Source organism: Caretta caretta, chromosome 8, assembly GCF_965140235.1.
Source record: "Caretta caretta isolate rCarCar2 chromosome 8, rCarCar1.hap1, whole genome shotgun sequence".
Lineage (NCBI taxonomy): Eukaryota > Metazoa > Chordata > Testudines > Cheloniidae > Caretta > Caretta caretta.
Genome location: NC_134213.1, coordinates 69491239 through 69505889, shown reverse-complemented (window position 1 = coordinate 69505889; position 14651 = coordinate 69491239). Strand labels below are relative to the sequence as shown.

General features: G+C 40.5%; 1 long non-coding RNA gene across 1 annotated transcript in view; it reads right to left on the bottom strand.

The window, feature by feature from the left end:
• The window catches only part of LOC142073016 (uncharacterized), a 102050-nt gene extending 87399 nt beyond the window's left edge, over positions 1 to 14651 (bottom strand). Inside the window, exons 1-2 of the long non-coding RNA XR_012669681.1 lie at positions 14581 to 14651; positions 14211 to 14353 (exon numbers count right to left, since the gene is read on the bottom strand). This is a non-coding gene — a long non-coding RNA (uncharacterized LOC142073016). The remainder of the gene's footprint in view (positions 1 to 14210; positions 14354 to 14580) is intronic.

Below are 14651 nucleotides of genomic sequence, written 5' to 3'. Positions count from 1 at the left end.
TGCCAAAAAAGATTCCATTTTACTCTGCCTGAGCTATGTTGGTTCTGGTTGGCCAAAAGTAGTAAAAGGTAAAAAATATGCCAACAAAATATGCCATTTTTGCATAATCATGTTTCAGAGTAAAACAACACTTTAAATTTTTAATACATGCCAATTCATATACCCATTAAACACTTGTGGTATCTTAAGAGTACACTGATTATTTAATTTGTTGAACATAATCACATGATATATTGATTTATTAGAAATAAATTGTTAGTTCATCTGATTAATTTAGCCTTGTCATGAAATATCCAGTTCTCTTAAATTATTTGCTGTTCACAATTATTCACTCCAAAGTTACTGATCTGCAGATTATTCCTCAATCTGGCAAGTGTTTCTAAGAAACATGGGAATTGAGGGATGAACTTGGTTTGCAGCAGCACTTCCTTGATTGTTGAGACAACTTTGATCTATGCATATAATGTTCAGTCAGCAAAAGACAGGCATCAGTAAAAAGCCTTTTTAGCTCATGATTCATTTCATAGAATGGTATGTGACATGTCCGGTAACACTCAGGTAACTGTTTCCCGCTGTTTCTCAGATACTAAATGTATTTAGGCAAGCCCATAGACCCAGTTTCCTGTCAGTTTTCGATGCCAGCAGCATAAAGGGAGGAAAACCCAGGGTTTTTTTTTCCTGAATGGATTAAAGCATAGTGTCTGAATGGATTTTTGGTGGAAAAGCAGCAAACTTCAGTGCAGAGTAAATCTTTCTATATTAAAGCACAACAAAGGCTTTTTATAGCTGCTAGATCTGGCTACGCTATAGCTCCAGCATGGCTTCCCTGAAGAGTGGATAGGGACTATGGATAGGGACTACTGTCAGAGAAACACTCAAAACATATGCAAAAAGACTGAATAAGTAAGTAGCTCAGGGCATGGTTTCACTAGCATGGTTCATGCAGCAAAGTTCTGTCCAGACTAGTCAGCACTACTATGCCAGATCTGCAGCAGGGGGCAGGGTTTTATACTGCCAGGTCTAGAGCATGGTCAGAGTCTTACATTGCCAGTTCTGCAGTGTTGTCAGAATCTTACACTTGTCTCCCATGCTGCCAGTATGACACTTGACAGCACAATTGTTAGGAAGATCGTAACCAGGAAGCGGCTCAATAGTAATAGAGAACTTAGAGACATATTGAGTCTGGCCCCATGCATCCTAATAGCTCCAATGGACATTATTTCTACCAAGGGAACAATGCCTCCCAGAACTGCCACCGAGGCAATGCAGATCTACACCACCTGAGCACAGTGCTATCCTGGAACGGGACAATGGAACCCATTATTTCCAAATAAATTTAACTTATTATTTAAGTGCTCCTTGATTTCCAGACCTTAAGACTGTTAAATAAACTTGGGTACAATTTTTTCTTTTAAGCAGCTGGAACAATATGGTAAAGACAAAGAAGGGTTGCCATAAGGAGATGTCCAGAAATTGAGGATCATTCACATGAATCTGCAGCAGAGAGATTTGCCTACCAGTACAATTTGATAGGTTGTAGAATTTTGCAAGTGGCTCCATTCAGGCTGACTTTGACCTGTGCAGGGCTTCAGTGAAGCCTGTAATTTTTATATTTTTAAATGCAAGATCCCTCCACTACACTACAAAAATCTGATATCAAAATACCATATATAAATAAAGAGTCAATACTGCATTCCAGGTGTAACCAAAATACCCACGCTAGGATCAGGCTTTTTTCTTTTTTCTTTTCCCTGCCTCTAACAGTCAGTTATGGTTCCATAAAATGAGAATGATATTATTTTTCTTTCATTGAAGTCCTAACACATTGCAGTGGAGGCATGGCCTATATTCATCCTATATTATGGAATGAATCTGCAGATTCTTTCCTGATATGTGATAAGAGGAGAAAATGCTGCTTTTTCAAACTTAATTGAAAGAGGGTGTCATTTTTAACTGTTGAACTCTCCATTTCCTTATTTGAGTACGACCATACCCATGCACAATTACCAAAGGCAACACATTCCTGTAACTAACTTCCTCTCAGTGTGCAGACACTGCCCTTATTTCTGAACATCTTTGGTAAACCAAGCAAACATGACATACTACATAGCCACATAAAACATGAACAAGTGTAATGTAACATCTATGGATAGCCAATCCATTTTGTGTGTTAGAAATTCAGTGTTAAGTAGTGATGACAGATTTATTTTACAGTATACAACACAAGGGAATTACTCTACTTCAGTGGTATTCAGTGGCAATTACTCTGCTGCAGTGGTGAGTGATTTAAATGGAGAAAGGCATATGCATCACAGTATGCTAACAAATAAGACAAGGCTACTGTTAAATAGTTAATGTCTTAAGAATTGTCATGCCAATACATTCAGCAAAGATACAGTCCCATAGTTCCAGAACATAAAATTTAATAAATGGGTCTGGTGTGTGTGTGGTTTTTAAAGCTGTAATTGTTGAATTATGTCTTATTTTCAACTTTAGAAAATCTGCAATCCAATATATTTATATTTTGTGAAGTCTGTCACTTTTTCACTTCTTCATTTTTCTAATATAGAATAAAACAACAAGGCAAATTGGTGTATTCATAAAATGGAAGTATGGGTTTGTCTGTACAGCAGCCTAGCTTGAAATTGACACAAATCTATCAGAGCTTTTCAGTGCACTTCACATTTCCCCTCCTGCTGTGTCTTTCTGATCCATAAGAAAAGGACTCTGTATTTACTTCCACATGGAGTCACCTTCAGTGAGTCAAGCCCTTCCCTGCACTGCTCTTTCTAAGTCTCTACATGATGCTACAAACAACCCATGTTTCAAAACTAAGAGAAAAATAACATGTAAGAATATAGGCCCAGGCCATTCAAACACACATGCTTAATGTTCTGCACTGTGAGTGGTTCCATTGATGCTTATTTGTAACTGAAGACACAGAGTGTAAAGTTAAGAAAGTGCATGAGTGAAGGGTAAAGTGGCATATTGCTATATAAAAGGTGTGGATTTGAAAGAAGAAAAAGTTTATTCTTTTATTTTCCTCAAATACAGGTTGCTACCTGCATGTACTTCCTCCTCACAACAGTTATAGAACCTGATCAGCATGAAGATCAATTCTTTACAATTATGTATTAAATATTACTTGTATAGCACTATAAGTCTACTCGTCACTTTAAAAAGCATACAGTAAGATATGTGATCTGTCTGGGAGATATGGTTGCCAGGTATTCTTTTTTGACCGGAACGCCAGGTCGAAAAGGGACCCTGGTAGCTCCGGTCAGCACCACTGACCAGGCCGTTAAAAGTCCGGTCGGTGGTGCAGCTCCTTGAAGGCAGGCTCCCTGAAGCTCCCAGAAGCATCTGGCATGTCCCTGCAGCCCCTAGGCACAGGGGCAATCAGGGTAGCCCTGCACACTGCCTGAGTGTGGGTTCTGCAGCTCCCATTGGTCAGGAACTGCAGCTAATGGGAACTGCAGGGGCAGGGCCTGCAGGTGCAGAGGTGCCTGGCTGCCCCTATGCCTAGGAGCCAGACATGCTGGTCACTTCCAGGAGCCATGTGGAGCCAAGGCTGGCAGGGAGCCTGCCTTAGCCCCGCTGCACTGCCCACCAGGAGCCGCCTGAGGTAAGTGCCACCCAAACACCCTCCCACACCCCAACCCTCCATCCCAGCCCTGAGACCCCTCCTGGAGCCTGCACGCCCTCCTACACCCCAGCCCTGAGCATCCTCCCACACCTAAACTCCGCCTCCCAGCCTGCACCTCACAACTCCTCCCACACCCAGTCTCCTCATCCCCTGCCCCACCCTAGAACCCACACCCCCAGATGGAGCCCACACCCCCTCTCGCACCCCAACCCCCTGCCCCAACCCTGAGCGCCTTCCTGGAGCCCGCACCCCCTCCCACACCAGCCCTAAGCTCCATTCTGGAGCCTGCATCCCCTCCCACACCCCCACCCAAGCCCTGAACCTCCTCCCACACCCAAACTCCCCCCATCCCCTGCCCCACACCCCGTCCCGCACCCAACCCTCTACCCCAGCCCTGAGCCCCCTCCTGCACCCCAAACCCCTCATCCCTGGCCCCCAGAGCCTGCACCCCCAGATGGAGCCCTCACCCCCTCCCACACCCGAACCCCCTGCCCCAGCCCAGTGAAAGTGAGTGCAGGTGGGGGAGAGCAAGCGATGGAGGAGGGGGGATGGAGTGAGTGGGGGAGAGGGTCTTCGGGGAAGGAGGGTGGGAAGGGGGCCGGTCAAGAGTGTTTGGTTTTGTGCTATTAGAATGTTGGCAACCCTACTGGGAGAGATGACAGTCTTAACACATTTCTCCTAGGTGGTCATCCAGTACAAAGTCACCCATAGAAGTAATAGCAACTTTGAAAATCAAATCTACTTTACAGGAAATACGATTCAGCTTGTTACTATATGCCCTTTATTAATGCTTAAGGAAAAAAGGATAAAAAGTTGAGCATATTTATAATAGGGAAACATTGTGGTAAAAATCAGGAACACTTCTAGCTCTCTTCCGAAGATCTATCCAAATTAAAATATTTCATACATGTTCACATCAGAACACCTATTTAAAACAGGCCTAGCAGAGCACAGTAAGTTTTAGAATTGATGGCAAGAAAGTGTGCATCGTGCATGTATTTTCTGTTTTTATTGAATAACTCATTAATTTAAATTCTTTAAAGGCCTTTCAACATTCTGAATACCGATCTACAACACTGTTTCTATTCTAGTAGCCAAAAGGGACTTTTCTCCTCAATAGGGAGAATCCAGGGATTCTGTACACCACTGCAGACTGGCTATAGTATGTGATTTATCCACTACAGCTTTGATTGGGGAGAAAATGAAATGACCATGAAGGAACCATTGAATTTAGAATGGAATTGTTTTAATTTATATTTGTGTTACTAACACGTAGGCATGTTTGCAAAGATTGCAAGTTTTATGTCTTACAAATCTAATTAGAACCAGAAGTAGGGGACAGATTGTGCCTGGTCCAAGCACAAGTTCCCAGAAGGGAAGAGGGTGTAAGCCTTCTAGTAAATAGGCCAACTATAAGAACAGTTCCTCACTCAGAGCACAGAAACTGTTCCATCCTGACATACTTCAGAAGTCATCCCACACAGGAAAGAAAGAGGCAGCGACGGGTCAGGCCAGCTAACCAGCTGCATGGGGAAGAGCAGGCTTTACTATACAAAGGGATGGTGCACTGTGCACGTGTTCTTTGTGTAAGAAGGAACTGGGGAGGAATTCTACCTCCTGAGACAATGCACAAAACACAATCTCACCCCAAGGCTACTGAGTGAACATTAAGATATGAGCTCTACTCATCTACTAGAAAGAAAAATGGTTTCCTCTGGGAGTGATATATTTCACTTGTAGATCACTGTGTAAAGCGTATGTTAGATTTTTAGAGGTTCATAATTACCACCATTCTTGTCTTCGAAAGAAAAATTTGTGTAACTGTCAGCTACTTAAAGTTATGGCAGATCACTGCATGCTTTGGCTCCCTTCCCTCTTAGCAGTTCAGCACTGTCATCCATTGCATTTAAACACTAGACTGGACCTCACATTTTGACATTGTAGATCATGCATGGTAAACAATCACTATAGATTCTCTGGCATTTCACTGCCTACTTTTGTTCCCTAGATTTCATGAGAAGTTTATACTTGTCCTTTGGCAGCTGTGTGTCACTGAGTTGTGCAAAAAAAACCAAAACACTAAAAACCTGAATGTTGGGGGGTTGCCCCCCCAGAAAGGGGGAGAAAAACCAGTTACTGTATGGGAAACTTTCATTTGTGAGCAAAATGTGAATGGGATCTCAATTATCTGCGGTCTGCTAATCTGAACTCTGTAACTTGTTTCAAAAAAATGGCAGCCACCCACCACTCCTCAGAAGTCATTGGGCCAAATCCTCAACTGGGTGCTCCCATGGGATTAAGGCAAAAGACTGGTTAAGGCTCCCAAACCCTGGGTGGCTCAAAACTGGTCCCAGCCCACCTTTAAGGATTGTTCTGAATTACAGTCGCTGGCTGCAGTTCCCAAGGGGTTATCCACCATTTGATGAGTTCTGGCTATACCACCTTACTGTCTCTCACTGTTCTCTACACTGAGGGCTGCAAGATTAAAGTGACCCAGGAGCCAGCCTCACTAATTCTTTGCCTATTGAGGACTCCTATGTTACAGCTGCTGTCCACCCTCATTGCACCCCTTGAAATGGTCACCCAAGGAAATACTAGTCCCATGGATCTACTAAGTGCAGATTTGAGCTTTTCTCTGGCAAGCCACAGGAGAAAATGACTCCATGCAACTCTGCCTACATGTCTCTCTCTTTCCTTCTCCCTTCCATGCACCTTGTTGTTGATAGTAGCTGGTACTGAGGATAGTAGAGGGAGAGATTTACAGGCAAAGTTGCTTGCGAAGCAGAACTACGCAGACATCTTCTCCATCTGGACAACCTTTGATGTAAATCTGGTGTAGCTCTATTGATTCAAGAAAGCTGCTGTGGATTTATACCAATGTGAGTGAGAGCAGCACTTCACCTGTACTACAGACCAGAATATACTGTGTGTTAATATTAAATAGATGAACAATACATTCAAAACACATTAAGGAATATATTCGCCCCAAGATGTTTACACTTAGGCTCCAGAATTTGGCCTTTTCTTCGGCAAAATTCTCTTTGAAGTCAGTGGGAGTTCAGTCCTTACTCAAGCAGAAGTATTTGACCTTTAGTGAATATACATGTAATGTAGTCACAGAAAGATACAGAAGGAAATTGAAGTCTAAAACTTGCAACAGCATGCAGCTTCAATAACTAGTAGCTGATGCATTTCTGGGTTATTTTAAAGCATTTTTCTTGCACACTACATTAATTTTAAACTGGCTGGAACATCCCTATTAATGCCTAATGTAAAAAAAAAAATAGATCTACAATGGAATTTCATGTCCGGAGGGTACAAGATACATTTTAAAGGATTTACAAATGTCAAGGTCATTTTAACTTTTTATTTGTCAACGTCAGTTTGGGAAGTGGAACACATTTTCCTAGAGAAATTACAGCTCTTTTTTCAACTGAATTTCTGAATTCAGATTTGCCTTTGATGTTATAAAATTCTCTAAAATATTGTTGAGAGCAGAAGTGTCAGTCAGGAGCTTGTTTGTGTTATGTCAGTTTAAATTATTTTTTTTCTTGATGGGAATAAAGTTTAGGCTGTAAAAGACTTTTTTTAACACAACACAATACAATAAACTCAATGATGATCTGACCTGTCCCATGTCTGATTAAGAATTACTTTATTTTTAAGACTACTATTATAAGAGAGAAAAGGGATATTTTTACAGTATTCCAATATAAACATATTGTCTGACCTGATCAGCACAAGTTCCATTTTCTTTGTCTAAACTGCAGCACTCATGAGTTGGTTCATTTCATGTAAGCTTGAAATGCTATTTAAGGATTGATTACTGTGTTCAAGTAAAAAATACCTTCCCCTGATTTAGAAAAATATCACATATCCAGAGAATACACCCTTTTAAGGCTGCATCCCAATGTTGTGCAGATGTCATCATCCTAAAGCAAAAAAACTGAATTTAATCTAATATCTAATGTCAAATGACCCTAGATTCTACCTGATTTCAGCTCCATTGGGGTATTAAAGGGGCAGAAAAGTACTGCATTAAAGAATGAAGAGAATTCTATATTGTATTAAATGATCCATTTATCTCACACAATAAAAGATTAAAGGGATACATTCCAAGGCCATCAACTAAGTCTCCATGACTGGGTAAAACTTTGCATCTGTAATTCAGTGTAGGCACTAAATGACAGGCATGCTTAATAGCATCCATAATTTGCATTCATTTTGAAGCCTAGCTACCTGATTTGCACTCAAAGTACTGATGACTGCTTTTCAAAATATAAGCCTATATTTTCTTTTTGAATATGAAAGAGCCTGAAGAAGAAAGCAGCCTGTACATACTCATTGGTTAATGCTCTCTGGAAGCATTAACCAGGTGAGGCATCAGTCAAGTAGAGTTTTGGCACAAAATGAGTGGCCACTTATCTGGCCCCTAAATCACAAAATGACAGTCTCTAAATTGCAGGAATCTCATAGAAAAAGAATATTCTGGGAGAAACAGGAAGGGATGAAGACTGCTACTGCTATAAGAAAGATTAAGAATATACAACTCTCAGTGGTCAACACCAGGGCGTAGCAAAAACCACTACAAGGAAAAACAAAACCATTCCAGCCTCTGGAATTTCAAAGAAATTAAGATACCTCACACTTTAAAAGTCATGGGGGAGAGAGGGGAAACTGGTATCTAATGAGAAAGGGAAAAGACTATTACAAGAGTATGGAAACAAATTCAAGGAGAAGGTTCCATCTAAACCAAAAAAACAAGGCCCTAGATTTCCTCCCCCTGCTTCCTGTGACAATATATACAAGAGAGGGAGCATAGGGAAGAAAAACTCTGAGATTCCCCCTCATGGAGTTGCTTTAAAATTGCTCCATCAAAGGGAAAGATATGCATAGAGCTGGTCCTGCAGTTTCTGAAAAGACGTGAAAAATGTTATGTGGGCAGCAATTCCCCACAGGTGTACATACAAACAATCCCCACTAGCCCCTATCAGCACCACTTCCTCCACCACCCTGAGCTGCAACAACACAAAGCCATTAATTGGTCCCTCTGCTACTCCACCTTCATGCTCTGTCTTTGAAGAAAGAAAGAATTTTCCTCAATTCCCCAAGCGTCCTACATCAGGCCACTTCTCTTCCCTCAAACTCTTCCCCCCTGCCAGCCCCAATACCTGCAAAATTCCATTTGTTTCAGTGGAATTACTACTGATTTTTGTACTGGTAGCAGAGGAAAAATGAAGCCTGAGGACCCTGTTGTATTCTGTATATAAATAAAGTCAATAGAGTTTACATCAAAAACATTTTGCATAATAAAATGAGCAAAACAATAAAAACAGTGCTGGGGCTTACAAACTCAGATATAAAATTCAATAACTAGTGAAATCTTAGTCAAAATAAGCTAAATTTAAAACACATGACAGGCCAAATGCCAGGCACTGTAGGAGAAGTTTTAGAGAGACAGACTAAAAGGTCTTGCTTTATAGAATTTACATGTAAACCTTGAGTTGCCTCAGCATATCATAAAAATAAATACATGAAAAATGTAAAGGATTGTCAATGAGATTTTTCTGGGCAAAGGCTGCAATGACTAATATATCAGAAGAATGACCTTTTGCAAAAATAATTTTTGACTAACAAATAATGTATTTCTTTCAAAGCAGATAAGAAGTTCCTTTCACCTTTTTACTAACTGAAACTTACACAAAGTTTAAACAGGAAAGCCAATCAATGAATAGCTTCTCTAGTCCAGTCGGGAGGGAACACTGGAAAAAACAACCCCAACTATACATACAATATGATGGGGGCTAATTTAGCTACAACTAATCAGGAAAAAGATCTTGGAGTCATCGTGGATAGTTCTCTGAAGACATCCACACAGTGTGCAGCGGCAGTCAAAAAAGCAAACAGGATGTTAGGAATCATTTAAAAAGGGATAGAGAAAAAGATGGAGAATATCTTATTGCCCTTCTATAAATCTATGGTACCCCCACATCTTGAATACTGCGTACAGATGTGGTCCCCTCATCTCAAAAAAGATACACTGGCATTAGAAAAGGTTCAGAAAAGGGCACCTAAAATGATTAGGGGTTTGGAAAGGGTCCCATATGAGGAGAGATTAAAGAGGCTAGGACTTTTCAGCTTGGAAAAGAGGAGACTAAGGGGGGGATATGATAGAGGTATATAAAATCATGAGTGGTGTGAAGAAAATGAATAAGGAAAAGTTATTTACTTGTTCCCATAATATAAGAACTAGGGGCCACCAAATGAAATTATTGGGCAGCAGGTTTAAAATAAATAAAAGGAAGTTCTTCTTCACACAGCACACAGTCAATTTGTGGACCTCCTTGCCTGAGGAGGTTGTGAAGGCTAGGACTATAAAAGGGTTTCAAAGAGAACTAGATAAATTCATGGAAGTTAAGTCCATTAATGGCTATTAGCCAGGATGCGTAAGGAATGGTGTCCCTAGCCTCTGTTTGTCAGAGGGTGGAGATGGATGGCAGGAAAGAGACCACATGATCATTACTTGTTAGGTTCACTCCCTCTGGGGCACCTGGCATTGGCCACTGTCGGTAGATAGGATACTGGGCTGGATGGACCTTTGATCTGACCCAGTATGACCATTCTTATGTTCTTATGTTGTTCTTATGAACAAAAGCATGGTAAAAACTCATTCTAGCATTATTCCCCAAATTGGAGGCTGGGTTCTCCATATTGCTTAAATGATTTTCAAACGTGTAGTAAAAAGAGTGATGATAGCTGTAAGCAAAATATTGTAGCCATACTGAGGCTAGGTTAGGCTTGGCTGTGTAGGCGTGCTTGAAAGCACAAAGAGGCTTCCCCAAACAACCCTTGCAAAATAGAAGCCAATATACTCAGTGCAAAGACTGTTCTTGCCTATGTCGGTGATTCTGCAAATCACTGAGGGGGCTTGGAAGGCCTAGGGAGGAGGCAGAGCCATGGCTGGGTATTTTCATGTCACAGGCTATGCCATCCAAAGGAACAGGGCACATGCACTCTCTCTGTGTGCAAGGGAGCTGAGGGAGGGGACTCCCAGAGTTCTCGCATGGGCAGCGTCTCTTATGCCACTACCACCCCCTTCAAAGGCCAGGGCAAAATGTAAATTGGAATCTACTCCTTGGGTTTCAAATCTGAAATACACTGAGCACTCTGGTCTCAGTCTAGTCTGAAGTCAATAGGACTATTCACATGCTTAAGGTTAAGCTTGTGCTTAAAAGGCTTTGCTATAATGGGATCAGAGTACTCAGCACCTTGTACGATCAAGCCCTTGGTGAATAAAGCAACTGGTATGCAAATATTTTCATAACCATTATCAGAATTCAGTGAAACTGAATGGAATGCTCATCGCCTAAGGCTAGTCAGCTTGAAATGTGTCTACCTTACTGGACTAGGAAAAGAAGCATGAGCTGAAGAAAGAAAGCTGAGGATTCTTCATTTTGAAAGCTCTCTAATAGAACATTCTGTAATGTGGTGGTAGGTTGAGTTGAATGTATCAAAGCCTTAGTACAAAGAAGTTGCTCTCAATGGATAGTGTGAGGCAAGAGGCTGGGTTACCCTACAACATACTTCTATTTGTTAGCATGTAAAAAGTTTGACTAGCTTTGCCACAAGCAAAAAATAAATAATCTAATCATTAAACATAAAAATTAGTGATTTTAAAACAGCTTTCTGTACAGTATGGAAAACTGCATACTTGAAAACTTTCTTAGGAGTCACACTCTTATTCAAAAGCATCAGAAGAATCAAAGATTTCTAGATAAAAGTGCCAATTATGGGAGACTTTCACTTCACAAATGTGGACTGGAGAACATTTGCTGCTAATAATGGCATGCTCAGTTACGCCTGGATTTGATAGCTGACCGGTTTCTTCACCAAATATTCACTGAACCAAAAAAAAAAAAAAGTGAAGCTATTGTATGTTTGGTTTTGGTAACTAGTGAGGACATTATAGAAGAGCTGGTTTTAGAAAACAACTTTTTGGATTGTGTGATTGCTAGCTGATTCAGTATAAATTAAATGGAAGGTTGGTAACTAAGGCTTTCGGTTTCAAAAATCACAGATCTTAAGAAATTAAGGGAACTAGTTAGTGAATTTAGCTGGACTTCAGAGCTCAGGGACTTTAACGTGGAGCAGGTCTGAATTTACATCCCAAGCATGGGAGGAAAAAACATGTATGGAAGGGCTCCAGACCTAACTGGACCTAAAAACAAAGAAAGAAAGAAAAAAAAACAACCATACCTCAAAAAGGCTATTAGGAATAATTAGAAAGTTTACAAGGAATGGAAAAAGAAACTGACAGCAACGAAAGCTCTGTCTTAGAGGTCAGAATGAGTAGGGATAAAGTATTGCCAAAAGACAAGCTGAGTTAGACTTTGTAAAAGAAATTAAAAAGTAAAAGTTTATTTATCCACATAAATAAAAAGAGAACAAGAAAAGAAGTGGAAAGAAGGGAATGGGGTAGAGATTAAAGATAATCTAGGCATGGCACAAATGAATATTAAATGAATATGTTAGCCTCAGTTATCAATAAGGATGATAATGTAGAACATGGGGACAAAGGCAGGATGACTAATAGGAATGAGTATAGAAATGGAAATGATCACATCTGAAGTGGAAGCAAAACTCTAAAATCTTAATGTGCTCAAATTGGGAGGAACCAGATAATCTCTATCCCAGAATACTGAAAGAACTGACACATGAGATTGCTAGTCCAGTAGCAAAGATTTTTCATAAATCTGTCAAATCAGGGGTGGTAATGTATGACTGGAGAATAGCAAACAAAGTATCTATATTTAAGAAAGGGAGGGAAAAGTAATCTGGGTAACCACAAACCCATTAGTCTGACCTCAATAATATGCCAGGTTTTTGAACAATTTTGAAGGAAAGATTAAAGACAAGGAGTTATATGGAAAATGGAATAAAATGCAATATTGGTTTACCAAAGGTACATCATGCCAGACTAACCTGATATCTGTCTCTGATAACTATTGTTTTATACAAGGGAAATAAGGTAGATCTCATCTATTTGGACTTCAGTAAAGCATTTGATATGGTACCACATGGGAAATTATTAGTTAAAATGGAGACGATGGGGATTAGAACAAGAATTGTAAGGTGGATAAGAAACTGGTTGAAGGGGCAATGAGAGTAGATCATGCTGAAAGGAGAAGTGTCAAGCTGGAGGGAGGTTACTTGTGGATTAGTCTCCTCAAGGATTAGTCTTGGACTAATCATATTTAATATTTTCATTAATGATCTTGGCACAAATACTAGGATTGTGCTAATGAAATTTCCTGATAACACAAAGCTGGGAGACTGTCAATACAGAGGTGGATCAGAATATTATACTGGAAGAGTTGGATGACCTTGAGGACTCACCTAATAGGATGAAATGTAATAGTAGAAAGTGCAAAATCATGCATTTACGGACTAATAAAATTTTCTGCTATAAGCTGGGGGCTCATCACTTGCCAATGACAGAGGAGAAGAAAGACCTACGTGTATTAGTCAAATGCAGGATGACTATGAACCAGAAATGTGACGTGAAATATGTTGTTTGATATGTGATGTGGTTATGTGAAATATCTTGAAATATGTGCTTATATATTGTATCGGATGAGGTATTTCCAGTAGAGATAGGGAAGTATTAACACTATTGTCCAAGGCACTGGTAAGACTTCATTTGGAACACTGTGTACAGTTCTGGTGACCCAGCTTCAAGAAAGATTCATTCAAATTGGAACAGGTGCAGGGAAGAGATACTAGAATGAACAAGGGAATGTAGACCCTATCTTATGAGATGAGACATAAGAGCTTGGCTTCTGTAGCCTAGCAAAATGAAAACAGAGAGGGATATGATTGCTCCCAATAAATACTTGGGGGTGTGTGTGTGCTAAATATCAGGCAGAGAGAAGAGCTATTTAAGCTAAAAGACAACATTGGCACAAGAACAAATGAATATAAACTGGCATGAATAAATGTAGGCTGGAAATTAAAAGGTTTCTACAGTTGAAGGACTCCAAATAGAAGTAATAGGGGCAAACAGCCTAACTAGTTTTCAAATGGAGCGTGCTAAGATTATGAATGTGGTTATATGACAGGGTTACCTGACCTAGCAGGAGACTGGACTCGATGATCTAGGGGTCCCTTCCAGTCCTATTGTACAGCATTATTCATGTACGTATGTTTTAATATGCATGCTCTGATTTATGTCGATGTGGTATCTTGTATAATTTACCTGGGAAATGGTAATGTTGAAAAAATTTTAAAATCACCATCTTGAACTGTCTAGTAGTTGTTAGGCAGCCATGTTGGCCACCCTTCTTTTTGGAACTTTGAAGCCCTTTTGTTTGAGTTTGATGCTGTTTTGTGGAAAGGCAATGAAAAGGACTGCTCAGGTGGTCACTAATCTGCCTAGAGACTAGAGGATATAAAAGCCCCACACACAGGGTCTAGGGTGCTGTCCTCCCTAGCAGCAGCCCGTGTTTGCATCATCGGATCAAGAACCACCGGAAGATCTCTTAGAGATACCACCACAGCTACTTACCTGAGAAGTGATCCTGATCCTGATCCTAATCCTGGTCCAGCAGTCATCAAAGGTCTGAGTCCCTGCTGCGCTGCCTGTCATCCCCAAGCGCAGTGGTAGATCCAGATCTCAAGGCCGAGGCAGACGATCAGGCAAACTTTGATCTGTAAAGTATAAATACCTTTGTCTGTCATTTGTAGAGGGAGAGGGTTCTGGTCTTCATGCCCATACAAGCCACTGAGATATTTTGTCCATATACTTACCTTATGTTAAATAAAGCACCTTTTTAGCTTACCTTTACTTGTTCCTTAACCTTATTTGCACTAAGATCAATTAGGTGATTGTTAAGGAAAAGTTAGCACATGTGACTCCATTTTGGTTTGGGGCCCACCTTTGTTTAAATGCCAGCACATTATACACCAGGAGGAGTGATCCTTAGATACTGAATCCCTGAGAAAATCC